The sequence below is a fragment of the Dermacentor albipictus genome, chromosome 1, assembly GCF_038994185.2.
Source record: "Dermacentor albipictus isolate Rhodes 1998 colony chromosome 1, USDA_Dalb.pri_finalv2, whole genome shotgun sequence".
NCBI lineage: Eukaryota > Metazoa > Arthropoda > Arachnida > Ixodida > Ixodidae > Dermacentor > Dermacentor albipictus.
In genome coordinates, this window is record NC_091821.1 from 483560887 (window position 1) to 483575069 (window position 14183).

Genomic DNA, 14183 nt, shown 5'->3' on the forward strand with positions numbered 1-14183 from the left:
TGCGTGAGTTCCTTTCATGATGAGAGACAAACTGAGCGTAAGTTTTTTTAGCTTGACAGGCTTATTTCTTGCTGTGTCATACTGGCTCAAATGAAAAAAAAAAGAAGTGTAACTGTGTGCGTATTGAAAGAAGTGCTCGCGCAAGTGCACAGTCGTACGAGATAGCTTTGAGCACTCGAGCCGCAGTATGGTATCTAGGGCACAGCTGGCCCGTAGGTTACGTAAGTGAGGCCTTTAATAATTTTTCTCTTGCTTCTGAAGAACACTGGACCATTTCACCCCGCGAACAGCGATTAACAAATTGACATGACACCAGGCTCTTGTATGCTTAATTTTCTTAATTCAACCACTGTGGGCAGTCCCACACACTTATAGCGTTAGCAAGCGGAAATACAGCACGAAGAAGACGATGACACTTATGCTAACCATCAACTGGTTTACTAAGACGCAGGACTCGCAGGACAATAACAATGCTGGGAGTGATTGTCTTGGTTATTGCTCCCAGCATGTGTGTATATATATATATATATATATTTGTGGATCGGTTGAGTTTCAGCGTCTGTGTTACCGTCTATCGTCTTCATTGTGAGTGTCCCTTTTCTGGCAGTGTAAGCACGCCAGACAACTCAAACCAACTATCGCAGCAACGACTGTGAAGCGACTTTGCGACCATCAGGCTCATTGGTATTCACATTGAGAATGCCACGGGATCCGGAGGGGAACGTCTCGAGAACTCCTTTGGCACCGGAAGAACCTCGGGGAGCTCCCATAGGTAGAGCTGTCCACTTATGCAGCCCGGGCGAGGTGCGCAGGTTAGGAAGGTTAGCTTGAAAACGCCAGATCGGTGGTTCAGTTTTTGGGATGATGCTTTACGTTGTGGTACGGTCACGCTATGTCGTGCCTTAAGCAAAGCTTGACGCACAATCTACTCATTTCCTTGCTCGTAAGCGCAGTTCCCATACAAACAAACGTGCAGGCAACCTACAGCATGGCACAGAAAGATAGTTTGTCCCCTCATAAGTACCTCTGTCTACAAAGCTGTCCGAAAAATTACAGGAATAAAAATGAAGCAGACCGGAGAGCGCGAGACCCTTTTGCTTGGCGAAAAGAGTGTCGAATTCCGTTCGTGTGGCAGACACTTTAGATCAGCAAGATCATTTCCGTGTCTCGATCTGGCGTCCGCAGGCGCGCGCAAAAGTGAGCCGGGTTCGCTGCAGCACGACGCGCTCGTTCCGTCGGCCGGGCCACGGGCGCGTGATGGATTGAGGCGCCGAGGAACGAAGACAGCAGCCGCGCTGGAACGCGCCAGCCGCCGGCCACGCACACGCCTTCTGAGAAAGGAAACCCTGCTGAGCGGCGGCTGTGATGACGGCGCCTGGCAAATGTGTATGACTCGCCCGAGTTCTGAAAGAATAAGAAGCACAACAAACAAAGAAACAAGAAAAAATACGGGTTGGTATAGCTTGGCGGGTTCTCGCACGGCGCTTGATTTCCACGGCGTCCTTGGGTCGCGCTTGAGAGGAGGGAGCGCGAGCGGATTCTTCGAACCCCAGGTATACCAGCGTATGGCGCAGTGCCACGAGCAGCAACGACACATCCCAGATAAAACAACAGGGAACAGACGTCACTCTGGGATCCTGAGCAAGTTCACACGGATTGACCTTTATTGAACTTGCACTGAGTGGTTCTTTTTTCCGCGAGGTGGAGCGTAAATCCGATACGAGGCCCGGAAACTGTCTCATGCAATTCTGCTTAAATGTGGACCAGATTGGCTTTCCTGTGTGATTCCCACTGTGTAATGCGTTGTGTTGTGCTTTCCACTTTTCGTTCCCGTATATTTTTTTTTGTTCTGTGCCAATTTTCTGTGTTTATTTCAGGACGAAATTGCTATGCAGCTGCTTCTCTTTCCATGTATGTGATAGCAGCACATTTTCATGATCAATGATAATGATAGTACAACAAGGCACGCGTGCTTTGAGAAGTGACGTCATGTATGACGGCCGATAGTCATGGAATTTCAACCGTGGCCTAAGCGATGCACATAACGTAACTTTTCTTTTTTGTAACGAGGGGGTGCCTTCGATCAAATTGCGCAGAGATGTTCTTAAGCAGAAAGTGCTTTTGAGACGAGGTAAGGTTCTGATGAAGCTGAAGTGCCTTCGTGTGTTCCTTACTTCTGCGAACAGTGTATCTAGGGACTTCATATCATGTGTGTCAGAAAAAGCAAATGTAAGACAACAACAACAACAACAACAACAACAACAACAACAACAACAACAACAACAACAACAAAAGAATACGAGGAGCGGTAGACCGACCTTACGTGAGCAAACAAACCCTCACCGGGCATTCTGCAGGCCAGCTCTGCCTAGCGGAGTGGAAGTTGAGTCGTGCTAGGCACTTCTTGAGCGCTGTGAGTCCCCACAGTAATATTCTCGCGTGTCTAAGTGGATCCTTTAGGGATAGACGTGCCTGGGCAATGTAAGCCGTAAACATCCAGCTAGGAGCTATAATGGCGTGTGTGCAAAATGTGAGCATTCGCCATGCGAAACGCTTAGCGTGTTACCCGTACGCAATGATACTCGCGGTCTTACTTCTTATAGATTGCACTAAGCCGCGGGCACAGTAGAGACTATTCATAATGCATTGCTTAAGTCTGCTTTAAGAAACCTTGAAAAGCGCGACGCATGAGCTGACCGTCTGTTCACACGGTTGCGCTTAAACGTGGTATAGAGTGGGGGTCATGACAGAAGTTGTCTTCTTGGGTCCGGGGTAGCTCGGCTGTGCTTCAGTGCGTAAATTGTGCAATTTGTAAATGGAGAGCCACGACCGCTGAACTCTTATTTTCACGTTTGGATGGGACAACAGCTTAAGAAGGATTTGCAGTGCCCGTGAGTCCTTGCGTCAAACGGACGTCAAGTCACCGCGGTCAGAGCAGCTCGGCATCCTCAGTTTCGCTCCCCTCATAAAGCGAAAGAACAAAAACCAAAAGAAACTCTCTTCCGCAGCAAGGAATACGCACACAAATTGATGAATTCAGTAAAATTACCGCAGAACCCATCTTGCGTTGACTGTAGACGGCGATTATCATTCAAGCAATGTAGCGACCACCGCCGAAACGCGTCACGTGCGAGTCGCGTGATTCAGCCGGGCTCCTTTCTCACGTTTTCGTCGGGACACGCCGTGCCATCAGGCGGCGCGTCTGCGGTGTCGCGCCGGAGTGTGCCCGCGCTCAGAATTAATCGGTGCCCTGTCGGCGGGCATTCGGGGAGCAGCGCTAAAGCCGACGACGCTGGGCTGCTGCGCTTGAGGAACCACTGGGACGCGGGCTCGAGTTCTGCTCATCAACCGGGGAAATTGGGAATGTTTTTTTCCTCAAATTGAACAGCGACGTAAAGAGACTGGATAGATGGATAAACATACAGAGGCAAATTGCAGATGACATTGTCCTGTCGACAACACTGGGGACGAGTTACAACAAATGATTGAAGACTTTAACAAAGAGAGTACAAGAACGGGGTTGAAGATTCATATGCTGAAGACAAAGATAATGATTGATAGCCGGGCAAGGGAACAAGAGTTCAGGATCGCCAGTCAACCTCTAGAGTCTGCGAAGAAGTACGTTTACCTAAGTCAATTACTCACAGGGGACGCTGATCGTGAGAAGGAAATCTACAGAAGAATAAAAATGGGTTGGAGCGCGTTCGGCAGACATTGTCAGATCCTGACTGGAATCTTACTGTTATCATTAAAAAGAAAGGTGTACAATCAGTGCATTCTACCGGTGCTGACATATGGGGCAGAAACTTGGAGATTGACAAAGAAGCTCGAAACTCAAGTTAAGGACCGCGCAAAGATGGAATGAAGAATTTTATGCGTAACGTTAAGGGACAGGAAGAGAGCGGTGTGGATCAGTGAGCAAACCGGTGTAGCCGATATTCTAATTGACATTAACAAAAAGAAATGGAGCTGGGCAGGTCATGTAATGCGTAGGTTAGATAACCGGTGGACCATTAGGAGTACAGAATGGGCGCCAAGAGAAGTGAAGCGCAGTCGAGTACGGCAGAAGACTAGGCGGGGGGATGAAAGTAAGGAATCCGCAGGTGCTTGCTGGAATCGGTTGGCGCTGGACAGGGGTAATTGGCGATAGCAGGGAGAGGCCTTCGTCCTGCAGTGGACATAAAATAGGCTGATGCTGCTGATGATGATAGTCACAAAGTGGCTGGATTAGAGCAAGTGCGCCAATCACATTAAAAGAAGAAGATACGGCAGCAAAACAGACTTGGGCATAAGCTCATATTGTGCCAGACCGAGCAGAGTCGCTGCCTTGCGGACACTGCATGGAGTTCGATTGCACCGCGCATGGTCTGCTACGCAATGTTGTGCCATTACCACAAGCCCGGATCCCGAATCTGCAAGATGCAGAATCTATCCTGCGAGCGCCATAATTCTCCCTTCACAAGTCAAGATGCTGCGCCTTCGTGCGGGAGAAGCCTCGGCGGAGCAGCGTGTTTTGACGTGTCCGCGTGTGCCCGACGGCCCGGCGCCGCACCTCCCTTGCCTGGAGGTCACCGCGCGCGCGAACTTTGAACCGGGTGGCCAGCGCGGTCGCTGGTTGGACACCTCGGACGACCGTCGTGTGCTGACTTTGTATTGGGCCGGTTGAGTGACAATGGGCCTCGGGGATTATAAAAGCAGAGACACGCCGCTCGAAAACAGGATCCGCCGACCCCACCTGGAGAGAGGGTCGCTCCCGACTGGGGTGAGATGTGTCACGCGTTTTCGCCGGACGCCGTCGTGCGAGAACAGTCGCGTTTGTGTGAGCTCTCGGCCCCAGTGCCGATCCGTTCCTGTCCTGTATGATAACCTGTATATAATGTATAAAGTCCCTTTTGTTATTCTCATCGACGCCAGGCTCGGAGTCTTCGCTACCAACGCTCTGTCACGAAACGGGTGACGAGCGCTACGGGACCACAAAGCCGTTATCGTGGTGCAGTGGTACAAGTTCGGAACACTGGCGGCACCGGTTGGATGTCGTAACACTGGTGGCACCGGTTGGAGTTCGTAACACTGGTGGCACCGGTTGGGAATTCCATAACACTGGATGGCAGCTACGGGATTGACCGGCATCAGCTACCTCGGCGCGGTGAGTGCCTGAAGTTTACCTCAAACACCAGACTTTCTCTGACACAGGTTATAGTAGCTCAGGGATTGACTTGGTGTTGCATTGTGTTTAACCTTGTGTGTTTCAAGCCTAGTAAGAGTGTTTTGAAAACCAGGGGATGCTGAGAGGGTAAACAGGGCAGTGTGTGAAATACTTGCATATGTCTTACTAGTAGCATTATAGTAGCGTACGGCAGGTATATTCAAAAAAGGGTAAACAGCAGGAGGACAGTGTGAACGATGGAGAAGTACAAGGTGAAGGAACTTCTCGAAATTTGTGAGGAGTTGGGCATTGAGTTGGGCTCAACCAAAAGAAAGAATGCGATCCTTGAGGTCATGAGGACTGGGGACGTAACGGCTGAGGAAGCCGCAGAGGCCTGGGCGGATATCAATGAACGTCGGGAAAGGGAGGAAAGGGAGAAGGAACGTTGCGAGCAGGAAAGGAGAGAACAGCAACGTCGCGAGGAGGAAAAGGAGGAAAGGAGAGAGATTCGTGAGCACGAGCTTAAAATGAAAGAGTTGGAGACCCGAAATAGCTCGCCAGCGCCTAGTCTCACTTCTAATGTTCCCAGAATACGCGATCAACTTCCACCCTTTGTCGTCGGAGAGGATATGGCCAAATACCTCGTGAAATTTGAGCACGTGTGTGAACGGAATAGCATTGAGCGATCCCTTTGGGCACAGAATCTGTTAGCGTTGCTTCCTGGGGAGGCATCAGACGTAATAACTTGCTTATCGAAAGAGGCGTTTGAGAGCTACAGTGATGTGAAGGAAGCGCTACTGCGGAAGTACAAATTGTCGCCCGAAGCTTTCCGGCAGAGGTTCCGGTACGCAAAAAAGGGTAAGGAGTCGAATGTTGACTTCGCGTTTCGTCTAAAAGCCGACTTGGTGGAATGGCTGAAGGGCGAAGAGGTTTACGACGACCGCGACAAAATTGTCGAATGCATCGCGTTGGAGCAGTTCTACCGTTGCATTGATGAGGATGTCCGGCTCTGGCTGCAAGATAGGCTAAAGGAGGTTAAGCTAAACAAGGCAGCAGAGTTAGCGGAAGAGTATTACACCCGCCGCAGCTTGCACAGCAAGGCGGTGCGCGTAGAAAAAGCAGATAGAAGAGATGGGTTTTACGGGAAGCCCGACGAACGGAAGGAAATCACGCGTCGCGAGTTTCGGGACGACGAGTCCCTTCCCAAAGAAACTGTAAGGGATGGACAGAATGCATCTCAGAATGATGACGATGGTCCGAAACAGCGAAACGAAATGACGCGTTCTTTTGAAAAACGGAAACCGTTAACCTGCTACAATTGCAAAAAGCAAGGGCACATCGCTGCAAGCTGCCCAGAGAGAATTGCTTTTGCAACGATACAGGAAACTCACAAAAACATACGTCTATTGGAGCCCTATGTGCAGGAAATTAAGGTAAACGGCAAGAAGTGCCGAGCACTGCGGGACTCTGCAGCAACTATGGACGTTGTGCACCCGTCTTTCGTCTCCTCGAGTGATTTTACGGGAGAGTGCGTTAGGATACGGCAAGTGGCCGAGAAGGAGAGTGTCTGTTTACCGATCGCAACGGTTAGCATTGAAGGAGAATTTGGGAAACTTAACACCGAAGCCGCTGTGTCAGCCGCCCTCCCGGAGCAATTTTCCTACCTCTTCTCAAATAGCTCGGAGCAGCTGCTGAGGGATCAGGGCAAATCATTCTTTGCCGACGTGGCGTACATGGCCCCCACGCGATCCAAAGCGCGGCCGCTGTCGAGGGAACTTGACCTAGCGTCAGTGAGCGAAAGGCGGTGCGGCACACGGACCGATCACGGTAACTTGAGTGGCGAGCAGTCACGGGAGAGGCAGAGCTCGGAGGCTGGCCTAGGCGAGCTGGTCCTGGAAGTGAGTGGGAGTGACGCGTGCAGTGCTAGCCGCGATATAGACTCGACGCCGCAATTAGGCGACGCGGGCTCCACACTCGCTCCGGTTTCCGCCAGCTGGCAGGAGCAGGCTGCAGTTGAAAGGGAAACTCGGATTCGCGAACAACAGGAAGATTGTTCACTAGCCGATCTGAGGAAGAGCGTCAAACGGGGAGTGAAAGAAAAGGGGGTTTCATTTGGCAAGGAATCTGGCTTATTGTACCGCCGCTACCCGGATAAGCAGGGTCGCAAATATAAGCAGCTTCGGATTCCGCGAAAATATCGCCGGGAAAAATGAATGACCTCATTTGCTTCCTCAGAAGTATGTTTTCGGTCCAAAGCGATTTCAAGGGGACCATTCTATTTGTAATTATTATTGCTGATTAATAATTGTTTCTATTTTGTTGCGTTGTTAATTTGAAAACTGGTTGTTTGAGCCTTGTGTGCTAGATCGTACACCTGCCTCTTGTTGCAGCGGGAGCAAAAAGAGGGATAGCAATTTAGTTAGGTTGATTTGAATTATGGCCTTGTCTGGTGTTTGACGGGAGACAGAGGGCACTTGTTCGTGTTGGGTGTTGCCTTTTGCCGGTCGGTTTTGCAAGCTGCAGAACGACCAAGCGGGACCAGTGGCGAGAAGCAAGGTCTTAGGAACGACCCGAGCGGAGCTGGTCAAGGTGCCTTGGCGACGACGTGGTGAGCAGAGCTCCTGTCCTGACGAGTCGGACCTGGGCACGTGAAGTTACCTGGCGTCCCGACAATGGACGTGAACTTGGACGAGCCGGACGAACGTGCGCGCCTGGCATCCGAGCCACGTGGAGGCAGCTCGTCTTCCCGGCGCCTTATCTGAGGGCGGGGATGCTGTTGTGCCATTACCACAAGCCCGGATCCCGAATCTGCAAGATGCAGAATCTATCCTGCGAGCGCCATAATTCTCCCTTCACAAGTCAAGATGCTGCGCCTTCGTGCGGGAGAAGCCTCGGCGGAGCAGCGTGTTTTGACGTGTCCGCGTGTGCCCGACGGCCCGGCGCCGCACCTCCCTTGCCTGGAGGTCACCGCGCGCGCGAACTTTGAACCGGGTGGCCAGCGCGGTCGCTGGTTGGACCCCTCGGACGACCGTCGTGTGCTGACTTTGTATTGGGCCGGTTGAGTGACAATGGGCCTCGGGGATTATAAAAGCAGAGACACGCCGCTCGAAAACAGGATCCGCCGACCCCACCTGGAGAGAGGGTCGCTCCCGACTGGGGTGAGATGTGTCACGCGTTTTCGCCGGACGCCGTCGTGCGAGAACAGTCGCGTTTGTGTGAGCTCTCGGCCCCAGTGCCGATCCGTTCCTGTCCTGTATGATAACCTGTATATAATGTATAAAGTCCCTTTTGTTATTCTCATCGACGCCAGGCTCGGAGTCTTCGCTACCAACGCTCTGTCACGAAACGGGTGACGAGCGCTACGGGACCACAAAGCCGTTATCGTGGTGCAGTGGTACAAGTTCGGAACACTGGCGGCACCGGTTGGATGTCGTAACACTGGTGGCACCGGTTGGAGTTCGTAACACTGGTGGCACCGGTTGGGAGTTCGTAACAGCAATACATAGTTACATGTACGCGCACGGCGTGCACACTTTTAAAGATAATTTGTTTTGTGTTTGTGAAAATTGATCGTCGAATTTATCCTACATTCTTCTTGACGATGGGAAGAAGTAATTAGCCTTGCACGCCTCATGTTTGCGCTTTAGTAATATCAGTGACTGCCAATGTCGAGCGCGCGATGCGTGACCGTTGCATCCCTCGTTCGCCACAATCATACCACTTTTATTGTCGCTGTGTTTCGAGTAAATCACAAAAAAACTTCCGTTGTTTTAAAGAAATCAATTAGTTACAGCGGCCGGTGAATGCCCCACTCTTGGCGGCTTGTGGCGATGTGTTCGTCACTCCGCCATCTGTGCGATACCAGGCAATAAAAACGAGGTGGCTTGGATACCACTTAGCAGCAAAAAAGAAAAGAAGCATTAGCAAGCAATCATTGTCGTGTCATACACCTTATATTACGATAATTGCATCGTGATAAGTGAGATAATTGCTTAGCGGTTTTGCGGCGGCTGGAGGTACGTGTTCTTTAGCGTGTGGTTCTGATGTCACGAAGGTGGGTTTTTTTTTATCTTGCGAGTAAATCCTGGGCTTTTGTGTTTTGACTTGCCGCCATCAAAGGAAAGCTAAAATAGGCCGAAAATCATATGCGAGACCAGCCTATAGAAGCAGCACGTCATAACAGCGAGTTCATGGGCAATCGATATAATTTCCTTTCGCTCTTCAGTGAGGAATTGTTAACCGGATAGAAAACAGCCGCCATTATTAGTTAAAATACAACAAGGTAAAGATTTTGGCTACTCATATAGTTGCAACTTTGCGCGTACCCATGCAAGGGAAGCTTTGTAATTAAATTACGCTTTCTTAGTGTTTCATAATTATAACACAGTGCCGAAGACGCAGACAGATAAAAGAAACAACAGGGCGGTGCGCTGCTGTTTATTTTCTGGGCCTGCGTCCCTGGTACTGTTTTGTAATTGTGCAGCCACACCAACTGGGCCAGCTGTCCCTACTTTTGTTCTTGGTGTTACCGAAATAAAACGCATTGTCGTCTGAAGCAACCTGGCGATCCTGCTAATGTGATATGTTCCACACAGTGGCTTAGCTTGTTTAATTGAACTCATTAACTGTCAGCGTTTGGCAGCGGAACTAAATTTGTGCCTAAAATTATCTTGCTGCTTCAAGTTCGTTGTACACGGATGCTTCCTTTTCTATAACCAGTGCAAGATGCGCAGAGAATGTGGTAATAATTAATCTGCGCGCCAATTTTAGCAGAGCAGGCGGAACCTCAGGAAACAAGCACAAGATATTCACCATGCAAAAAAAGAAGTGAGGCGTGCAGACAGGACACAAGAGTAGGGAAGTGGACAACCTCACTTCTTTTTTGCATAATGAATCCTTACCAACTAGCTCAGCTTTCTGTCGTTTTAAGATATTCACCGCCGATTGCGATATTGCTTAATGCGAAATTTGAGTGCAGCTCTATACGCGTTTTCATTTCGCGACATGTTGAGGCAAAGAATTTGAGAGAGACATGTAGCAGAGTCGGCGATCGTCGAAAATCTAATCTGCGGGTCAAGCACGTCAGTTTTTCTACATGTCTCGTCGAAGGTTTCAGGGTAATCGTTGGTGCCCACGGTGCTTCCAGTGAGTACTACACAATTCGCGTCGCGCATACAGTCAGCTTAGAAAAAGCTTTAGCGACAACAGCCATGGCATGTAACTATCCGTTAATTCTATCCATAACTACTCTGCATAACATTCGAGAAATTTCTTGTACATGCAGGTGCGTCGTGCGTCGAGGTATAACGTTTAACGTGTGTTAGCCGGTTAAAAGCAGTGACCGAAGAAAGGTAAAGAAGTCATCGGTGAACAGACGACGGCTGCGCTACTCTGGCGCCATCTCGTAGCGGTCGTGGCAGCAGACACTACGCTTGCGCAGCACTACGCTTTTCTTCTCACGCTTTCGCCATAGACGAGGCAACCTAAAGTTTGCCCGCGCGGCACCAGCGCCGAATGCTCCCCTAGCGGACCGATGGAAGTTTCGAGGGTCGTCGCTGCGCTAGCACGCGCCTGTGTTAAACCCGCTGTTACGACTTTGTGGTCCCGCAGCGCTCGTCACCCGTTTCGTGACAGAGCGTTGGTAGCGAAGACTCCGAGTCAGGCGTCGGTGAGAATAACGAAAGGGATTTTATACATTATATACAGGTCATTATACAGGACAATATCGGATTGGCACTGGGGCCGAGAGCTCACAGCAAACGCGACTGTTCCCGCACGGCGACGTCCGGCGAAAACGCCTGACACATCTCACTCCAGTCGAGAGCGGCACTGGCTCCCGGTGGGTCGGCGGATCCGGTTTTCGAGGCGGCCGCCTCGCGGCTTTATAATCCCCGAGAACCATTGTCACTCAAACGGCCCAATACAAAGCCAGCACTCGACGGTCGTCCGAGAAGTCCAACCAGCGACCGCGCTGGCCACCCGGTTCAATGTTCGCGCTTGCGGTGACTTCCAGGCAAAAGGAGGTGCGGCGCCGGGCTGTCTGGCACTTGGTGACACGCTGGAACATGTTGCCCGCCGATGCTTCTCCGCAGGACACCGCTGCCTGACGGCTCAGCATCTTGACTTGTCAAGGGAGAATTTGGGCGCTCGCAGGATAAATTCTGCATCTTGCAGATTCGGGATCCGGGCTGGTGGTAATGGCACAACAATGGTTGGTGAAAGATGAGAAGAAAAGAATGAACTGAAAAAGTACATTGCGGGGCCCTTTAAATAGGCCCACTAAAGTCGTAGGCGTGACCTTGCTCACGTCAACGTCAAGTGGCATGCACTGAGTGCCACGGTGCTTGGCGGCGGCACCCACTTTCCCAGGACGATGTTATCCCGAGCTTGCCTCCGCTGGCTGCAACCCGCGGGTCCTGGGGATCGTAGGCAGCTGATCCCTTCTCTTTCGCGCGTCGTTGGTTCAGGGAAAGGGCGTCTGGTTGTGGATGGGTGGCTGATCCATTCTTCCAGTTGACGTCTTCACAAGCGTGCCTTGCTGGCGGCAGCTCGGAGGTCCTGTCTGGTTCGCGGAAAGCATTCTCCTCTAGAGTTCGACAGTTCGCGGAAAGTGTTTTCACGCACAGACACAAAGGGGCCTGTGAACACTGCGGGGCGTCCGCCAGAGCGGCATCCACTCGAGACAACCTCAGCAAATTAGGAATCCATTCTTCGTTTCGATGAGGCATTGTGGTTGAGCGTCCTTTTTGCCCGGGGTGTTACACGCCAACCGCCACAGTTGGCACAGCACACGGAAGGCTCCAGTGTGATTCAAAAAAGCACCCTCTCGAGACCGCGGAAACTGTGGATTTATTCACCCCTCGAAACTGATAGCATCATTCTCTGCATTTAAAATTTCGATGCTGTATTTATACATAACAACCATCAGAAAGGTATGAAGAATAAGCTAGGTGTCATGTGGCACTACCATGTTTTCAAATGAGGATGATCACGTGACCATCGTCATGATCCCATTAAATTTTAATTACGGGGTTTTAGCTGCCAAAGCCACTTTCTGATTAAGAGGCCCGCCGTAGTGGAGGACTCCGAAAATTTTGACCTCCTGCGGTTATTTAACGTGCCCCTCAATCTAAGTACACAGGTGTTTTCGCATTTCGCCCCCATCGAAATGCGGCCGCCGTGGTCGGGATTCGATCCCGCGACCTCGTGCTCAGCAGCCCAACACCATAGCCACTGAGCAACCAGGGCGGGTCCATGATCCCATGCTGAGACGCTTATTTCCTTGTTAGTTGTCCAGAAAAGTTGGGATGCTCTTACGGAAGAAGTTTGCCTATCCTCAACATTTTCGTTCTTTGTGTAGAATTCATGAAAGGAAAAAGTACTATTCTAAGCCAACTTAAAGGAGGCCTAATCGAGTTTCTGATATTCTTTCAAGGTAAAATAAATCTAAATTACGGATAGCAGTGAAGCGCTATCATAACAGAAAACTTCTCAAATATGCGCATGCACTCACGTAAGAACATTCAGAACGACAATATGCGAGAAGTTCGCCAACTTATGGATTTATGCCTCGGTATCTCTAATAAAACATGAGATCGCTGGGACGCATGCAAGGCTAAGACGTAACTGTAAGAACGACACCACGAACCCGACAATCACAAGGTGAAACCACGGAACTTTCATACTTTCACCGGGCCATTGCACTGCCTAAACGAACAGCTTTCGGAAACAAGCACTGGCGCCGCACGACAAAGACAGGAAAAGCAACAATTAAGGAGAGCAAAAACAGAACGAAATGAGAAGGAGCCGTGTTTGCTGTTTCGCCCTCCCGAGACTTCAGTACCGGCAGACGGGCGCGGTCGTCGAAAGCGCGGCGCGCAGCCGAGAGCAGCTCACGCTGGCTGAGCCGGAGCGGGAGTACGAGGAGGCCACCGACAACGCAGAGCCAAGCCGGCGCTCTTCTATCGCGCGTAGCGGGCTTTCGCCAAGGCGCGCGCGGAAGGCAACGCAGACGCGCAGAGCGGCCGGAGGTTGGGGAGGGAGCGCGCGAGATCGGAGCGTCGGCGGCTGCGAGATCGCGGGGCTTAATTGGACTCCCACGGCTCTCCGGAGCCCCATCAGTTGCGGAGGCGGGCTGCCACGCGCGGCCGGCTCTCTCTCTCTCTCTCGCTCGCTCGCTGTCCGTACGCCCGAGGCAGCGCTCCAGGCCGCGCGGCTCCCTCCATCGCCCTGCCGCTCCCTTTTCCAGTCGGCGCTTTCTCGCGGCCGCCGCCCTTCCTTCCGCTCTTCTCTCTGTGCTCGCCGCGCCGCTGTCGCCGCCGGAGATCTCGCGCGGCGTTCGGAGCCGCGCCCGACCCTCAGCCACTTGTGCCGCGTGCTCTCGCTCTCGCCCCTTTCTCAAGCGCCGCAACGCTCTTTGGCGTCGTCCGACGCCGGAGGTACGCTGATGAGGGCCGGCATCCGTGCGTGAACTCGTTAGACCAGTAGCGCTTTAGAAAGCCCGACTTCAGCGTAAATTCGCAACAATGAAGCTTCAGTCTTCTACGCGATGATAACGCTGCCTATGACCAACCTGAGCATTCCCTTGGCGTACTGAAGAACTACGAGTAATAAAGGCTTCGCCTTTTCAAGCAGGAAATCTTGCAGTGATAATCTCATGCGTGAAATTAGAAAGCCGGTCTTGTTATTTTGTCTCAACTAGAGATAGAAAAAGAGAGCGAGAAAAATGCATTATTGAAGCTGTGCCGGATATTTCTGCAGCGAGCCATGTAAATTGAACTGATATATAAACGTGCTGTTTGTTGCAATTTAGTGAAGTAGGCCGCTTATGCAATATGCGGCAGCAAGGAAATCTTACACCACCCTTCTCAGTCACAGAAGGGTTGGTCTGCGAGCCGCGCTTCGTGATCACGTGCGCACAATGAGGCTAACTGAAGCAACAGTTTGAAGGTAGTCATTTCTATGTGTTAGACCATTATGATACGTAGAAAGACGAAACTGACTTTTGTGGCAATTAATTTCCTTCATTTTTCCTATG